Source organism: Schistocerca piceifrons, chromosome 6, assembly GCF_021461385.2.
Source record: "Schistocerca piceifrons isolate TAMUIC-IGC-003096 chromosome 6, iqSchPice1.1, whole genome shotgun sequence".
Classification (NCBI taxonomy): domain Eukaryota; kingdom Metazoa; phylum Arthropoda; class Insecta; order Orthoptera; family Acrididae; genus Schistocerca; species Schistocerca piceifrons.
This window is the reverse complement of record NC_060143.1, coordinates 174,706,517-174,724,189: the sequence shown is the minus strand read 5'-3', so window position 1 is coordinate 174,724,189 and position 17,673 is coordinate 174,706,517.

The window sequence follows — 17,673 nt, the reverse complement described above, 5'->3', positions numbered from 1 at the left end:
AAATTTGTTTTTTTTTTTGGGGGGGGGGGGTGTCGACCCTGAGCAAAACACAATTTTATCTTTTCTTCTGTTTATCAGAAATGTTTCGCTTAAGTTTCAGCATCAACAGTGGGCTTTTATTTTCTTTCTGTTAATCAGGAAAAATGCTCTGGTACTTGTACACATATAAATTTGAGTTTTTAGGACAGTATTTACGAGTTTGAAAGACAAACAAATATTTGTATATATACCTTTGTTACCAATGCTGTGGTTTTCCTGGGGTTTTATGATTTTTATCGCACTTGTTTTGTTTCATAGTATGTCATCCGCAATCACATAGAACTTAATGCAGAAAAGCTATATTTTCTTCGAAAGTTTACAACTGGGTTGTTATGGTTAGGCCCAGCAATAAGTAATTCTACGTGTTTATATAGATGAAGCTTTGTGAATTACTTATTTTTTCGCTACTATGTAGTTTTGTGTGTGTGTGCGTGTGGGGGGGGCGGGGATAGTTGGATGGGGCGGTGGGGGGGTAAGTGGATGGGGGGGGGGTGGAGGGTTGGGCAGATGTTTACGGGTTGATGTTATCTGATGGTTATTTGATGGCACAGAAGGGAGTTATTTTGCAGAGAACTGTGTATTCATTTCTTATTTGTTTTCCTTCAACTAAGGCTTTTTGCATTTGATAGTTTTCTTTAATTATTAGTTGCCGTGGGGGCTACTGCTGCATTTGAGAATTTTCAAGTAAGTGTTGACGTTTGTTGGACTGTGTTTCATTTCCCTAAGGTGCTCAGCAAATCTAGAATGATAGATGGTACTTTCTAATATTGTTTTGTGTATCTGGTATTTAAGTTTCTTCTTGTCTGTCCTATATAAATTGTTTTGTAGTCCTTGCAGATCAGTTGGTATATGCTAGATGTGTTGCGTTTTCCTGTGCTTGCACAGGCTGCGCTGTATTGAGTTGTGTGTCCTGTAGGCTATTTTTAGTCCTTGTTTTTTTAAGTATGTTGCCTGTTCTGTCGGCTGCTTTGTTGCTGTAAGTGAGAATGTACCATCCGCTTGTTGTTATGGGTGTTTTTTGTTCATGTGTGCTTGCGTGTAACTTAAGTTACTTAAATCTACAACTGTAGATAAAAGTGTTACTATTCACAATCAAATGTTATTTTACTGTATAGTAGCAGCTACTTAATTGTGACACCTAACAAGTGTGTAAACTACTGTCACATAAACGTGCATTAAATAAAATACACTGATTGTTATTTGTAAAAAATAAAAATAAAAATAGCAATATTATTTTCACTTTTTTTGTGTTCGAAATTAATGACTTTTGTCTGTGTATGTTGCCGTTTGCAAAAGAACACCATGCTATTTCCAACAGAAGGTACGTCGATGCCACCGAATAAAGGGACAGGTGTATTCTGTTTAGAAAAGGAGCGTCTGCCGAACATTCACAAGTACGCTGTTTGCTCTGCTGGCTTTATCTGGCACCTACCTTATTCAGATACTCCCAGTATGCTTTGGAAGAAATACTCAGACCTCTTGCACATCTAGTTGAATCCATGTCGCTAATTTCACCAAGGTTACTCACATAATTACCTCATCCATTCATTACCTGCTGCAGCTCGCTCACCTCATGGCAGAGTCCTGTCGTCCAGCGTGAATATGATTGATGAATTGAGTTTGGAGATGCTAACCAAGCATAAGTCCATCAGAAATTTCGGTCGTGATGCGGACATACATATGGACGCATACCTCAACAATACAGACACTAACCAGCGTTGGCTGTTTTGGCACTGGACAGGCCAAAAACGTTCAGAATTTAACACAATATGAAGTCTTAGATTTACGGGCTTGAAAGACAAACTTCCTGTTTCCAGTCTTGAAACAGATAACGTCACTCAAATTTATGCTGCGACTTTATAGATGCAACAGAGATCATAATGGAGACAAATGCCCCAAAGTCAGATAAGTTCTGGTGCAATACATCATACTTCATAGTTATCAGTATTACTTGCGTGACAGAAACAAAACAGATACAGATAATAACGCTGTTATGCGAGATTCACAAGTCGATGTCTAATAACGGAAATCTGCAGGTTCTACAACCGGCTGTTGGTAAAGGAAACGGTAAAAATCCATAAAGGGAAAATGACTATCTTACGTTATAGCAATTACCTTTCTCTCTCTCAACAAAAAGAGAGAGAGAGAGAGAGAACGGCTTTCTGCACTTTAACTGTCGGATTTATTTCCAGTCACAACGATTCCAACAGCAACAGTAAGGATATTATCATATGAGAAGTTTCATGCTTAAGCACATGTCAGAGAGTAATGTATAGTCGTACCATACTCGATGTAGTTCGTCTCACACAACATTCCGAGATAATCTACTGAGTCTAAAACATGTGTATGTGTGGAAATGCTTGAGACAGACAATGCTGACTGTGGCATAAGGTGTTTCCATATTTGTCAGTGTATGTTTAAAATTGACTGACACAACCCTAAGCACGAATTTTCCACTTGAAAATAACACTTCGGTCGACATTGGCACTGGTAGTCAATGGAAATACAGATGGTAATCTAAGGCGAAAAAGTTCTTCAAAAAATATTACACCACTCTGAGATCGTCTCAAGAAATGGTAATTCCCTTAATATTACGTGAGAGACACTATATCAGTATTGAGAATAATTACCACGTGGCCAAAACATTCTTGTTCCAAAGATGTCGACAACGGAAGCGTGAAGGATCTATTGCCACTATCACTGTATCAAGAGGAATTTCTGATGATAGGACCTACCCTCATAGTCACAGACGCATTGACTGTGTGTGCTCCAGCATTGTCCCTCAGAAAATAACCGCAGGTCTTTTCTCAATCGCTAGAGCCATTGTGTCATGCACGGTATTCGTTAAACCCGGCGGCACGAGAAAAGCCTACAAACTTAGCCGTTTTGGAAATGCTTCCACCATTGGTCCGAAAGTCAATGATCATGCCCGGTTGGACGTCAGACAAACCGCTCCTTTTCCGCATTACGACGACTGCACTGTTTCCCGCGTCCCCCGTGCACGCTTTGTACATCCACCACTGCTAGTGCTGCCACGTGGCGTCCGTGAGTGGCTATTGCAAGTTAACGTCATAGGCGGTGGTCACATTAACGCGACTGGACCGTGTGTTTAAGTTTACAGGGTTTCTTGGCCGTCGTTGATGACTTGGCCGCATTATTTTTCCCTTGTATGACTTCAGCCACTCGATGTCTCTTTTTGCTACGATCTTCTTCAGGAGTCTTCTGACTTAGCAGTACAGAAACTTACGCATGACTCCTGAAGAAGATCCTGTCAAATAGATCGAAACGACGAGTTGTTGAAGATGAAAACGACGCAGCTGGATAAGCCAGAAGACTTTACTTTCTCTGAACACACAGTATATTGTACCTTCTACCTGGAAAATATATGTTGACTTGTCAGTCTCCCACTATCTCCCGCTGGTTTGGAACAGTACCGAACTTAAGTTGTTTCCGTTCTGTAGACAAGTTGTACCACATTCTACACCTGTTTGTTTTTGGATCACATGTCTCTAAGAAAACCACTGAAGACGTTCATTGTGGATCCAGACGTGAAATAAGGACAGCGAATGAGAAGCTGAATGTAATTCATTGTGTTCTAGCCTTTTATATGTTGCTGGCAGTAATAAATCATCGCACGCAGCTGTTGTGTGATTATGGTGATTGAGCTGACACTATTTACTGTTATTTCTGGAACTACAGTGGTCAACAAGAGGGCTTTCAACCTAGGCGACGTACACTTGATAGAATAAATACTTCTTCCTCGAGTAGCCTTGAATTTTCGGAACAAACAAGAGGGCAACCTGCCTTATCAGTCCTCCGACTGCTGTTATCATTCGCCGTATCTGTCTCTTCTAGACAGCACATCGCGTAAGTGTTGTTACGATTTACACTATACACGTGATCTGGTAAGAAAAACGCTGAAGTAGTAGTCTGGCTTTGAATCGTGATGAGTGTTTCATGTGCTTCCATTCATTTTAGCCTGTTTTTCCAAACCGGTCTTAGTCCATCAATTGCTTCTGTCATGGAGGTCAATCATCGGTCACCTTATAGACAGTCATATACATTAGAATGGCGTACATAAGCGAAAGGTTCAGGAGAGGGATTAAAATTCAGATCGAAAGCATATCTGTGATAAGATTCGCTGATGACATTGCTGTACACAGTGAAAGTGAAGAAGAAGTACAGGGTCTGTTGAATGAAATGAGTGCAGAGCATGGATTTAGAGTAAAACTATGAAGGACGAAGGTGATGAAGAGCAGCAGAAATGAGATTAAACTCAACAACAAGACTGGGAACTAAAAATAGAAGGAATTCTGCTACGCTGGAAGCAAAATAGCACTTCACGGACGAAACAAGGCGGAGACAAAAAGCGGCCTAGCACAGGCAAGGAGCCCATTCCTGGGCAAAAGAAATTACTACTGTCAAACAAAGGCCTTAATTTGTTGAAGAAATTTCTCTGATCGTACGGTAGGAGCACAGCAATTTACGACAGTGAATCATGGAATGTGGGAGAACGGGAAATGAAGGAAATCGAAGCGTTTGAGATGTAGGGCTGTATAAGTATTTTGATAATTAGAAGGGCACATAAGATAGGGAATGAAGAGGTTCTTGGCAGAATCATCGAAGAAAGGAAAATATTAAAAACACACATGGAGGGACAGTATGATAGTACATGTATTACGAATAACTTATATGGTGCCAAAGGAAGCTGTAGGAAGTAAGACAGAGATTGGAATTCTCCAACAAACAACTGAGGACATAGAGTACAAGTCCTGTTCCGAGATGAAGAGACGGAAATTCCTAGCGAACTTCATCGAACCAGTCAGAAGAATAGACTAATATTATATCGTTCAACCTTTGGTAAAATAGCTTTTGTAAGATGTTTAAATGATATACTGCTGACGATACTGATGAACAGATGCCATAGACCTTACAGCATATAGCGCAAAGTTAAGTCGTCAGTAACAGGATTTATTGCGTTGCCACGTTTTTCAGCAAATGGGCTGGTTCAAATGGCTCTGAGCACAATGGGACTTAACTTCTGAGATCATCAGTCCCCCAGAACTTAGAACTACTTAAACCTAACTAACCTATGGACATCACACACACCCATGCCCGAGACAGGATTCGAACCTGCGTTTGTAGCGGTCGCGCGGTTCCAGACTGTAGCGCCTAGAACCGCTCGGTCACCCAGGCCGGCTTTTCAGTAAATGCTAATATGCTTATTTTCTTCTGTTCATATTTCCCTATTTGACTGCAGGGTCATAATCTCTATAAATATATAGTCGACATTTGTTGACGAGTTCTTGGCCAAAAGAATGGCCTTTATACTGATATCTTCAAGGAATTCAGTCACATTTCTTGAACAGTATGTTGGAAATGTTTCAGAACTAGATTAATCACGATATAATGAGTATTCAAACAGTATTCAAGACATATATGCTGAGAGAATCTGAAACCAGATAAATTCCATATTCCGCAACTACCGGGTGGCGCACGAAATGTTTTACCACTTTGTTTATGAATATAAACTTTATTGTCAATACAATCTGAAAGGAACATATACTACAATGAAGAGCCCTCCATGGAGATTTGTTCTAACTCAGCACATGCTCAATATGTCCACCATTTCGTTTCCTAACTTCCTTCAAACGAACACTGAAGTTAATAATTAGTCTACGGCACGTGTCTTCCGTAATTTCACTGCAAGCTTGAAGAATAAGTCTTCTGAGCTCCATTAAATCACGTGGACGTTTCGGGGAATTTTTTTCCTTTAGGTACCCCCAAAGAAAAAAGTCCCATGGATTGAGGTCACGACTATTGGGGGGGGGGGGGGGGGGGGGCAACTTTGTCCGTCATTGAAGCGACTTGGAAACCTGAGTGAAATGATCCGCATGTCGAAATGCTCGTGTAAAAACTCCAACACAGTGTTTGCAGTATGTGGCCTTGCTCCATCTTGCATGAACCACTGCGTGTTGAAGGGCAAGACAGTAGCAAGAAGCTGTGGAATGAAGCTATTGCGAAGCATGCTCAAATGACGCTCGCTGTTCACAGTTTCTTCAAAGAAAAAGGGTCCAGTAAGTCCGTAACTGGAAATTGCTGCCCAAGATGTAATCTTCAGAGCATAATGTTGTCGTTCATGAAGCACTTGTGGGTTTTCAATGGCCCAAAAGCGTACATTTTCTTTGTTAACCACACCATCTAAATAAAAATGCGCCTCGTCTGAAAACCAAACGTTGTTAAGAGTTTCTTCCCTATCGTCCGCCCAGTCTCTGCTACTTGTGATCTTCAGTGAGCTTCTGTGCCCAGGTCATCTTGTATGGGTACATATGGAGGTCACTTTTAAGAATGCATTGAACGGAACGTCTGGATATGCCCAGTTGCACTGCTGCCTTTCTACACGATTTCCCGGGATTTCTCTGTACAGCAACAAGCACCGCTTCAATATTTTCCGGCGAACAAACAGGCTTAGGCGAGGTCGCTTCCCTTCCAATACTGTTCCTTCCTGTACAAATTTATCGTACAACCTGTGGATGGTCTTCTTGCAAGGGACCCATCGTGTGTTAAACTGTTGTCGAAAACGCCTCTGAGTCACAACAAGGCTTTTCGTTTCATGAAAGAGTTACACAATTGCCGATCGTTGCTGTGTCGTCAGTCTTCCATTGTCAGCCGTTGCTGCTTACTGGTCTCCTAGCGGCAGTATCGTGAATTACACGTCATTTCGTAACTCATTTGTTTTCCAAGCTCTGCTGGTACTGCTGCAGAGATCCCATCGGGATATCTAATGTCCGTCGTAAATTGTGAAAGAAACAATTGGTAACACATTTCGTGTGCCACCCTGTACATAACAGGTAAAACCGGATATGGCACCCACATTTACTTGGCTATGGTCTCTGTGAGATGGTTCAAGAATATTGGCAGGTGATCCCATTCCTGAAATCCAGCTCTACCAATGACAACTAGCACATGCGGGAAAGTATCTCAGATCTGCATCAGTGGGTGCTAGCAGCATTACTCCCACAATGAGCAAAGACCTGAAGTATATTCTACATTATGCCTCCCACACCAGTACGAGCAGTAAATGGTCGCTTTCCACAGCCACAATAATCTCTGAATACGAATATGTGCACAGTGCCGTTCGGCAAACTACACGGGATTCATCTGTGAGGACACATACACTCATAATGACCACCTGTTCAGTACTATGCTGATCACCTTTGGAACGCAATACGGCACCGATTCAGCGTGGATTAGACAAACGTTTGGTAGGTTTCCAGCACCAAATGTCTACGCACAAGTCACGCAGCTCCAGTAAATTGCAGGCCTGTCTTTTGTGGGGACGGAGCTGGCTCTCGACAGCGTCGCAGATGTGTTCCCTGGGTCCAGGTCAGTCAAATATGGTAGCTCAAACCACTAAATCACTGTAACACGGTTTGGCCTTCTGCCACGGACGGTTATCCTGCTGGGAGATGCCATCGCCGCCAGGGAGGACACAAAGCATGGAGGGGTGCAAGTGATCTGCAATAATGTTCACGTCGGCCACCTATGTCCCATGGAAGGCCAGGTGTCCCCTATAGCATTATATTTCCCCCACCGACTTCATCTACGCTACTGTGTCTTTTACTGCAAGCTCTTTAGATTTCAGGTCGTTGGAGAAGATAGTATGGACAGAAACAAGAAAAAAAGGTCCGGTAAATATGGGCTCTAAAATGTATATCTTAAGAGCTAGGGGCACTTGTACACAAGAACTAGGGGCACTTGTACACAGGTGCTCATAGCTCTTGAAGTATGCACTTTAGGGTCTTCGTTTATTGGACATTTATTTCTTGTTTTGGTTCATACTATCTCCTCCAAAAATACGGAAACGAAAGAGCTTGCAATAGAAGTGATGTGTTTCACAGTATCCCTACTGGCACCTCTTAAACTTGCTTACCCTACAATCTTAGCAATAACAGGTGCGATACATGTATACTGAAGCGTCAAAGAAACTGGTATAGGCATGCGTGTACTAATACAGAGATATGTAAACAGGCAGAATATGGCACTGCAGTCGGCAACGCCTAATAAGACAGCAAGTGTCTGGCTCAGTTTTTAGATAAGTTACTGCTGCTACAATGACACGGTATCAAGGTTTAAGTGAGTTTGGACGTGGTGTCATAGTCGGCGCACAAGGGATGGGACCCAGCATCTCCGAGGTAGCAGTGAAGTGGGGATTTTCCCGTATGGCCATTTCACGAGTGTAGCATGAATATCAAGTATCCGGTAAAACATCAAATCTCCGACATTGCTGCGACCGGAAAAAGATCCTACAATAACGAGACTAACGACGACTGGAGAGAATCGTTCAACGTTACAGAAGAGCAACCCTTTCGCAAATTGCTGTAGTTTTCTTTCAATCCTGGGCCATCAACAAGTGTCAGCTTGCGAACCATTCAACGAAACATCATCGATATGGGCTTTCGGAGCCGAAGGCCCTCTAGTGTACCCCTGATGACTGCACAACACAAAACTTTACGCCTCACACGATCCCGTCAACACCGACATTGTACTGTTGATGAGTGGAAACATGTTGCTTGGTCGCACGACTCTCGTTTCAAATTGTATCGAGCGGATGGGCGTGTACGGGTATGGAGACAACCTGATGAATTCATAGACACCGCACGTCAGCAGCGGACTTTTCAAGCTGGTGGAGGCTCTGTTATTGTGTGGAGCGTGTGCAGTTGGAGTGATGTGGGACCCCTGATAAATCTAGATACGACTTTGACAGGTGACACGTACGTAAGCATCCTGCATAATCACCCGCATCCATTCTTGTCCACTGTGCATTCCGACGGACTTCGGCGATTCCAGCAGGACAATGCGACATCCTACACGCCCAGAATTGCTACAGAGAGGCTCCAGGAACACTCTTATGAGTTTAAACACTTCCGCTGGCCACCACTCCCGAGACACGAACATTATTGAGCATATCTGGGATGCCTTGCAACGACCAGTTCATAAAAGGTCTCCACCCCCTCGAACTGTTACGGATTTATGGCCAGCCCTCCAGGATTCATGGTGTCAGTTCCCTCCAGCACTACTTCAGTCGAGTCCATATCACGTCGTGTTGCGGCACTCCTGCGTGCTCGCGAGGGCCCTTCACGATATTAGGCAGATATACCAGTTTCTTTGGGTCTTTAGTGTAAATCTTCAGTATCAGTATATATTTCTACATTCTCTACATTCAAATCTACTGTTAGCTACCGACTCTACCAATACAGCAACAAAGATATTACTATTTGATATTAGACGTAGAATAAATTAACATTTGAATTCTCTCTTCATGAACGGCATCTGTTCTTCGCTCCTGTGTCCACTAAAGAGCCACACAGTATGCAAAGGAAGACGTAACGCAGCGGCCAGAACGCATGCCAGAAGATATTACTCTGTCTCTACAAGAGTCTCGTATCAAGGCAGGTGTTAAGTGACATCAGGTGATCTGGCGCAGTACACGTCATTCTATCTACCATATTGCATACAAGGACAAGCAACTCTGAGATTTTTCTCTTTCCCTCAGCATGCGTGGACGCGTTACACTTCTGAACTGAAACCGTCGTAGAACAGAAACAGTACGTTTCCCGACGTGGTTTCCTATTTAAAATATTACGTACTCATTCCCCTCGACAATCCAGGAAGCTCGTAACAGGAATTTTCGAACATCCTGTATGTGCCTGATGACACACACACACACACACACACACCCTGGCATACGTAATTACACTAAAGCTTCGATTCCCGATTTTCCTGCATACTGCAACTCCTTGAGGCCGCTCCAAACTTTAGCAGACTTTACAAATAACATAATCCGGGCTTAGACTGTTATTAAAGTTCTTTGTTACGGCTGTTGTGCCATTCTCAAGTAAAAGCTCATTATGAAGTGTGTCAATGCATATTCACTCCTGCAGACATTGTTTGGGACTTATCACACGCTTAATCATGAGTGTGGTTGCGAAGTAGGTTGAAATTCCGTTGAGACGGGCCTCCCAAACGAAACAAGAATGGACAAAACAACAGCACGCCCTATCTGAGATAATCTGCATTATCTCCGCATCAGCGTTCTATAACACATCGTAAACGGGTCCCTTGCACTACGTAACTACTCCATCTTTCAAGGTTATATGGCGAGTTGAATATGCGAGCTCAGATTAATATGTAAAGACGCAGGGCAAACAGTACGTTTACGCTTTATCGTTAGTGGATCTCAACGTTCATGGTTCTGAAGTAAGTGCTTTCCATTTATCCACAGTTCTTGGTGATAACAGATCAAACAGAACGTGGCAACGTTTGCGGTGTATTTTGTTATAAAGGTCCCTGTAACGCATTAATGAAGGCAATGGGATGTTAGTGAGAAACAATGGATAACAAGAAAAGGAAGAACAATACAGTTAGTAGTGATATATATTTCATTCCAAAATGCTCCCTGGTAAAATTACCTCCAAGACCAAATGAAACTATCGTCGTAATAACGAAAAATTAAAGTAGGCAAGAAAATCAGACAAGACAAAGGTAATAAAAATGTTTTTGATCTTTTTTTTTTAATTTGGGTAATATGCAGGATGTGGAAATGGAAACTGAAAATGTCTGCTAGATTTCTGAAGAAGTGTCAGTACCCGCCAAGGAATTAGCAGTGGGCATAAAAATTTTCGTTTGATTCTTGAAGCTAAAAAAAGTGTCATTACATATTTCGTATTGTGATGAGAATTATCTGAACTATAAATACAGTGGAAAAATTCAGTTTCCATAAAAACTGATATTTTGCCGGGAAAGCTACTGGCTTTGCTGCACGAAGAGAGAAAAGATTCCCAACATGAATAAAAGTGAAAGGGGACAACTAATTAAAAGGAGACACTACAAAATACATCTAAAAATAGGCGGTAAGACTGATATATGAAAATGCAAAAAGATCGTTGATACTGATGCGGAAAAATGGAAAGACCACTGGAGAGCAGTTAGCCGTAAAATTTATTTTTATTGCAAAGGAAGCGTGGACAGATGCATACTTTTGTGTAACTAAGCTCTTCGTGCAACAAGACGACATTACTTCACAGAAAACGTAATTGAGGCCTGGTAAGACTTAAGGAAATCACTACATATAACGTAGAAAAAGGCGTAATAAACAAATTCAGCTGTAAAGTTGTTAAAAGATGTAATACATAGAATGCAGACGTCGCGAAAATTCGTCTTATTTTCTTTGATTGTTTTTTATGCATTGCCTTCTGAAAACAGACGTAAAATGAGCGACATATTCGTCTTTAAAAAAGAATTCCTTCTTGAAAAAATTCCATTATTTCCCAAACGTAAACTTTTTTGTGTGAAGATATATTCTAGTTGAACTTACCGATGTTTTTGTCATCAGACTGTAGCATCTAGAAATTCACTGTGGAGAAGTTATCAGAATCATGCTACATATAGACCATAGTAGCACGAACATGTGCTACAACTACTAAACTAGTTTGTTGGTTATGTTGTCAAATGAGCAGATTCACAATAGCGAGCATGAAAAACGAAGAAAATTCAACAAATTATCAGTTTAAAAAATAAATATTTCATACAAAAATTTTGCTGACAATATATATAAAACAATTAAAAGCCTCTTGGGGTAGGTTCCCGTAGAACGACAGCAATTGGTCCAAATATCAAACTTCACTGAAAATTTTTGCGGTCGAAAACCATCTCGCTTCCCAACAGAAGTATAACTTGCGCATGATTTCAATACATTACATAGTCTACGACGTACTTTCGAAACAACGGTGCTTCTTCTACAGAAAACTCCACAGCTACCACTCCATCTCGAGTCACTACACGATATTAGCGCCCATTGATTCTTGCATCATATTTGAGGTTCTGACCGATCGATTATTTTCGTAATTGTATCAATGGTTGTGTGTACCAGCACAAACGTTGGGCCTAATCTGTTCGCTACACAACTGTACTGCTGGACGTCTTCATACGGAATGCGGGTACAGTCGGGATGTAGCACGGCTCTCTCTGTAGATACAGTATCGATACATCGAATTAGCTTTCGACCAACAGGAATGAATACCACATGATGTTACCTATGAGTACGAGAGCCAGCCGCGCTTTACTCAAGCAAAATACCCGACATCTCTTACGGAGGCTCACGTGAATTACTTAGGTGTTCTGCACGTCTTTCATAAGATATCTTTGATAAATGTAAGAGAAGTACCGTAACTTATAACAGTTTCATGTTGGCGAAGTGAGGTTCAGTGTGAAAAGAAAGGAAGAAATGAAGACTATAGCTTAACGTACCATCGACGACGATGCCGTAAGAGACGCTGCAGAAACTCAGATAGGCGGGAAAAAGATGAAGCAGGAAATCAGCAGCGTGATATTCATGGACACTACCTCAGCGTTCGCCTTAATAGATTTAGGAAAAATACGCAAACCAAAACCTGAGTGACGATGCGTGGATTTGATCCCCAGTCCTTCCAAAGGCAAGTGCATGGTCGGAAACACAATCGGCAGCAACGCGATTTTTTCACTCTGAGCGCAGTAACGAATCTCACTGACTTCTTGCCGAACCGTGAATGTGCGTCTTGCTCGTAAAGTATTTCAGAGACTTATCTGCCAGAAACTTTATCCGCGAAAGGAGTACGGCGATTAATATCTTCAATAACTGACACAGTTTCAAACTGTGAGGAATGTTTAAAGTAACATAGGTGCTACATGATGATCTCTGACTCTAATGAAACATACATTCAAATCCTAAGAATTAAAAAGGATTTGTACATATAAGAGATAAAACAATGGGTGCAGTGGGGCAAAAAATAAATTTTGTGTTGGTAAATAGGGTAATAATTTATCTATAAGGCACAGTCATTAATGTAACTGACAACTATTATAATTACACATTAGGTGTAGGCCTACTGTAATTCAGTGGTCATCAAGGTTTGCTTTGTGATTAATATGTTGTAAGAACATAATTTGAGCCACTTGTATACGTTTCCTCTAGTATAATGTAGAAGCTTTCTTTATGCTACGTACATTCATATAAACTGTCCAATGTAGTGTAGTGTTTATTCATTATCACAATTATATATATTGTGCAAAAAAACTAAAATAATAATTTGTAAAGCTGAAGAAAATCTGCCGCCGTCCCCTTTTCAAAGCGTTTCTTTCCCTTTTTTTCTTTTTTTTTCTTTTAACACAACCGGTCGGGCTTACATTCATTTTCAGATGATACATTCAATTTCATCTTTACACATTCAAGGATTTATAATATTGTAAGTGGAATTTATGTGAAAATATGGAAATATGGTGCTTCAAATGACTACTATGGAATCAAATACGCAATTAACATTTGGATAGCCGATGTATGTTGAACTCGCAACATTGAATGTGTAAAGACGAAACTGAATGTAACCACCTGATGACGGACGTCAGCCCGAAACCGGTCGCGTTTTAAACAAACCGCCTTCAAAAGTGATTGGTAGCGTATTTTCTTCAACATTACCCTTTAAAGGAGCAGCCTCCGAGTTCAGAACTGTCCGTTATGGATAAGATGAATACAGTAACAATGTTTTAGGTCTTATCTCCCATGTGTATCTGCTTGTAGGATACTTAACATATTTAACACGATCACCAGTTAGTAAGAAAGAAATGTTAGAGGAAGAAAACACTATTTCTGTTCGCTACTCAACCTTAAATCTGAAATTATGCTACCGACTAGCCACAAAAGAATCCACTAAAATGGCATGCGTGATGGTATTAATAGAGGATTCGCCTGGACGAAACGATCAGAAACACAAATAATTTTTAGCAATAACCGTAATTTTTCGAAACTGGACGAACTTCTCAGTAATGACTAATATGTGATTCTCGACCGCTGTTGTTGTGTAAGACGTGCTACTATGAATACGGTCTAAAAATGTGCCAAAGTACCTAAAAGAAATCATTAATCCTGAAATAATACACAACGATCGACGGAGTGCAAAAAACGTTTTTATCTGTCCAAGCTCTTTCGTATAAAAACGAGGGACACATTTATCAAGACAGTACCTTGAAGTGTCTAAAGCTAAGGGGATAATGCAAAATTAGACACGAGAGAACTGTGTATAACGGGCCGAGCCGCAAGCCGAAACCAGACTGCAAGAATATTTAATGAGCAGCTTCTAAAAGATATCGAAAAAAATGCTCTGATTAATTCGATGCCAAGAAGAAGAGATAAATTTATGGACCCTTCTTAAGAAGGAGAACAAACCCTGGGGAGAACGTGCAGGAGCCCCAGAATACACATTCTTGTAAAAGCATTAGTATTCAAATACTATAGCAGTTACAACAGGAACTGCAGAAAGCGTGTGTTTGTGTGCGCGCGCGCTTGTGTTTATTTGTGTGTGTGTTGAGAAAGAGAGAGAGACAGGACAGATTTTTCACTATGTGTACGAAATGCACATCGGTCTGTATAGACATTCGCAGCATAAAATCAAAAGCAATACTAGAAAAATGAATATTCAGTAGATCTGCATGTATTACAGTTACTTCTATTACAGGTAATACATCCGTCATAAAACGAGGACTGAACTTACAATCATGACAAGTTTTTAAGACGGTTTAGTTCTTCAGTAAATGCATACAGGGAAAAACAAGAAACTATAGTTTCAGTGAAATCTGTGATCGATTTCCCTACGTTAATACGTATTTTATTGTCACTAACTCTAGTTCACGTAATAATATTTGAGAAAAGTTTTATTTATTAACACTACGTACCACCCGAAGTCGCCAGATTATCGATTACGGTCCGTAATGACTATATACTGATACAGGAAACCAACTGCAACGGTTGGACGATCTCTATATTGTAAACAATGACTTACGATGTAATGAAAAGGCACTAATTTAGCAGAGGTAGAAAGTAACGTATGATATATATTCGAACCTAGTGCCTTTTCATTATCTCGTAATTTATTATTTACTGGATGGAGATTGTCGAGAGTTGTATTTGTTTCACTTTTTTCCTGACAGGTTTGAAGACAATCACTATGAACCAAACAACGGTAATTCTACGGCTTTTTTTTTTTTTTTTTTTTTTTTTTTTGTAATCGTGGACTGGAAATAAAGGTATAAATTTTATACTTGGTGAATCTCTGTTTTCATTCTGCGACTATGTCGCAGCTTAAAAAAATACGAAACGTTATTCACTCTCAGATTATCGTGTGTCTGTTTCGCGAAAAACACGTGGTAGTGAGAAGGACTGTTATAACACATCTTTAGTATTCGTAAATGTCTTTCATAGTGTAATAAATACGACAGACTGCGCAGAATTCTCTGCAGCATCTGTCAACAGAATGTCGCGATGGCTACAAACAGCTTTGTGAGTCTGCTATCGATAGGTCGAATCTCAACGCCAACCGATTTACGGAAATAAAGAGCTTACACAACGGTCTACGCGGGTAGAGTTAAGCAGTTTTCTGCAGCGAATGTGCTGGTGCATAGCGAGTGACGCTCAGGTCTGATCTGGGACGTTAGACAACTCGTCGCCAGCAAGGGCACCTCGATACAGAGTCTGCTGCCTACGCACTGTGATCAGGGACCCCGTGTCCGGTGGCGGGGTCGAAAATTAGCGAGCGCGAGCCCGCCTCGCTCGCGGACGAATCGATAAAAGCACTCTCTGCCGAGGCGACAGAGTTAACTCGGCGGAGCGGCGCTGCTGCCTTCGAACCAGGCGGACTGCAAAGCTCGCTCTCCTCCGGCGCTCCATATCGACGGCGAGATGTGACGGCGACGGCCGCCGCTTTGAGGATGCACTGCCCCTCGACGTCTGCCTTTTTGCCTGCTGGATCGCTCGGCTGTGTACGTGCGACGCCGCCGCTGCTCGGCTCACGCCATGCCCGCCGTCGGCCCGGTCACGTGTCCCGCCAGTCGATAGCTGAATCGAGCGCGGCGCGCGCGTACGTCATAGTGGACGTGCGTCACGTGTTTGGCGCCCGTCTAAATGGAAATGCAACGTCGCGTATCCCCAGACCCGGACCCCTCGCGCCAGTGAGTAGGCGCAGGCTGTTCGTCGCAACGGAAGCAGTAAACTAAGACTGCTGGAATAAGCGGCTAACCCAGATAACGTTCATACGTGTACACTGGCAGTGGTTACTTTTCGCATACAAATCCGAAAAAAATTGCGTTAAAAATTTACCTTATTTTACTTCGCGCTGTTTATAAATCATGTACGCAATGTTCTTATATGATTTTGAAGCCAAATGCTGAAATTTACGTGTTACTGCATGTCGTTATTCCCTGTCCGACAGAAGAGTCGTTCGCTTGACCAGGTCATACACGTAAAAACAAATGACGTGTTAACCAATTCGTGACATTTCAATACCGTATCATTTACAGGTAGATTACCAAATTACATAACTTCCTAACTTTTGTTTATAGAGAATACTCTACGGCACTGGCCCCTAACTTAGCTTGCATTTACCGCGAATCTCTCGACCAGTACAAAGTCCCAGGCAACTGGGAAGAAAACGCAGGCGACAACTGTAACAAAGAAGATTAAAAGAACGGACCCGCATAATTCCAGATCAATGTTTTAACATTGGTTTGCTGCAAAGTTCTTGAGCGTATCCTGACTTCAAATATAATAAATTTCCTTGAGACAGAGAGGCTTCTGCCCACAAATCAGGACGGATTTAGAAAGCACCACAAGACTTGCTTTGCCCTTTCCCCTCACGATATCCTGCGAACCATGGGCGAAAGGCAAAGGGCAAATTCGACGTGTTTAGACTTTCGGAAAGCGTTCTGTGAATACGGAATAGGTTCTCAGACTTGAGAGGGGCTCGAAAATTTCTTAAGTAATAGAACCCTGTACATCGTCTTTGATGGCGAATGCTCGTCAGAGACACGGCTTTTGTCAAAAGTGACAGGGCCGCCCTTGTTCTTTATACACGTAAGTGGTCTTACGGATACGATGAGCAACAAACTGCGACTGTTTGCACATGATGCTGTAATATACGTGAATGTGTCATCGTTAGGTGACTGTAGAACGATACTTGATCACTCAGACGGAATTTTTATTTGTTGTGATGAATGGCAGCTAGCTTCAAAAGTAGAAAAATGTAGAAGATTGCAGATGAATAGGAGAAACACAGCAAGATATTCGGATACAGTAGTAGTGCTGCAGAGTTGCATTGCTTGACACAGATACGTCGATTAAATATCTAGGAGTAGCCTTGCAGAGCGGTATAAAATGGAATGAGCAACTGGTGGTAGGGATGGCGAATGGTCGACTTAGGGTTTATTGGGGGAATTTTAGGAAAATGTAACACATCTATATAGGATACCGAGTGTAGAACACCAGGGCGACCCTTCCTTGATTACTGCTCGAGTTTTTGGGATTCCCATCAGGTCGGATTAAAGGACATCGAAACAATTCAGAGGCGTGTTACCGGTAGCTTCGATCAACAAGCGAGTGTTACGGAGTTGCTTCGTGACCTCAAATGGGATCCCTCAGGGGTAGACGGCATTCTTTTCGCGAAATACTTTTGAGAAAATTTAGAGAACCCCATGTGCAGCTGAATGGAGAATGATTCTACTGCTGCCAACGTATATTTCGTGTAAAGACCGCGATATCAAGATAAAGGA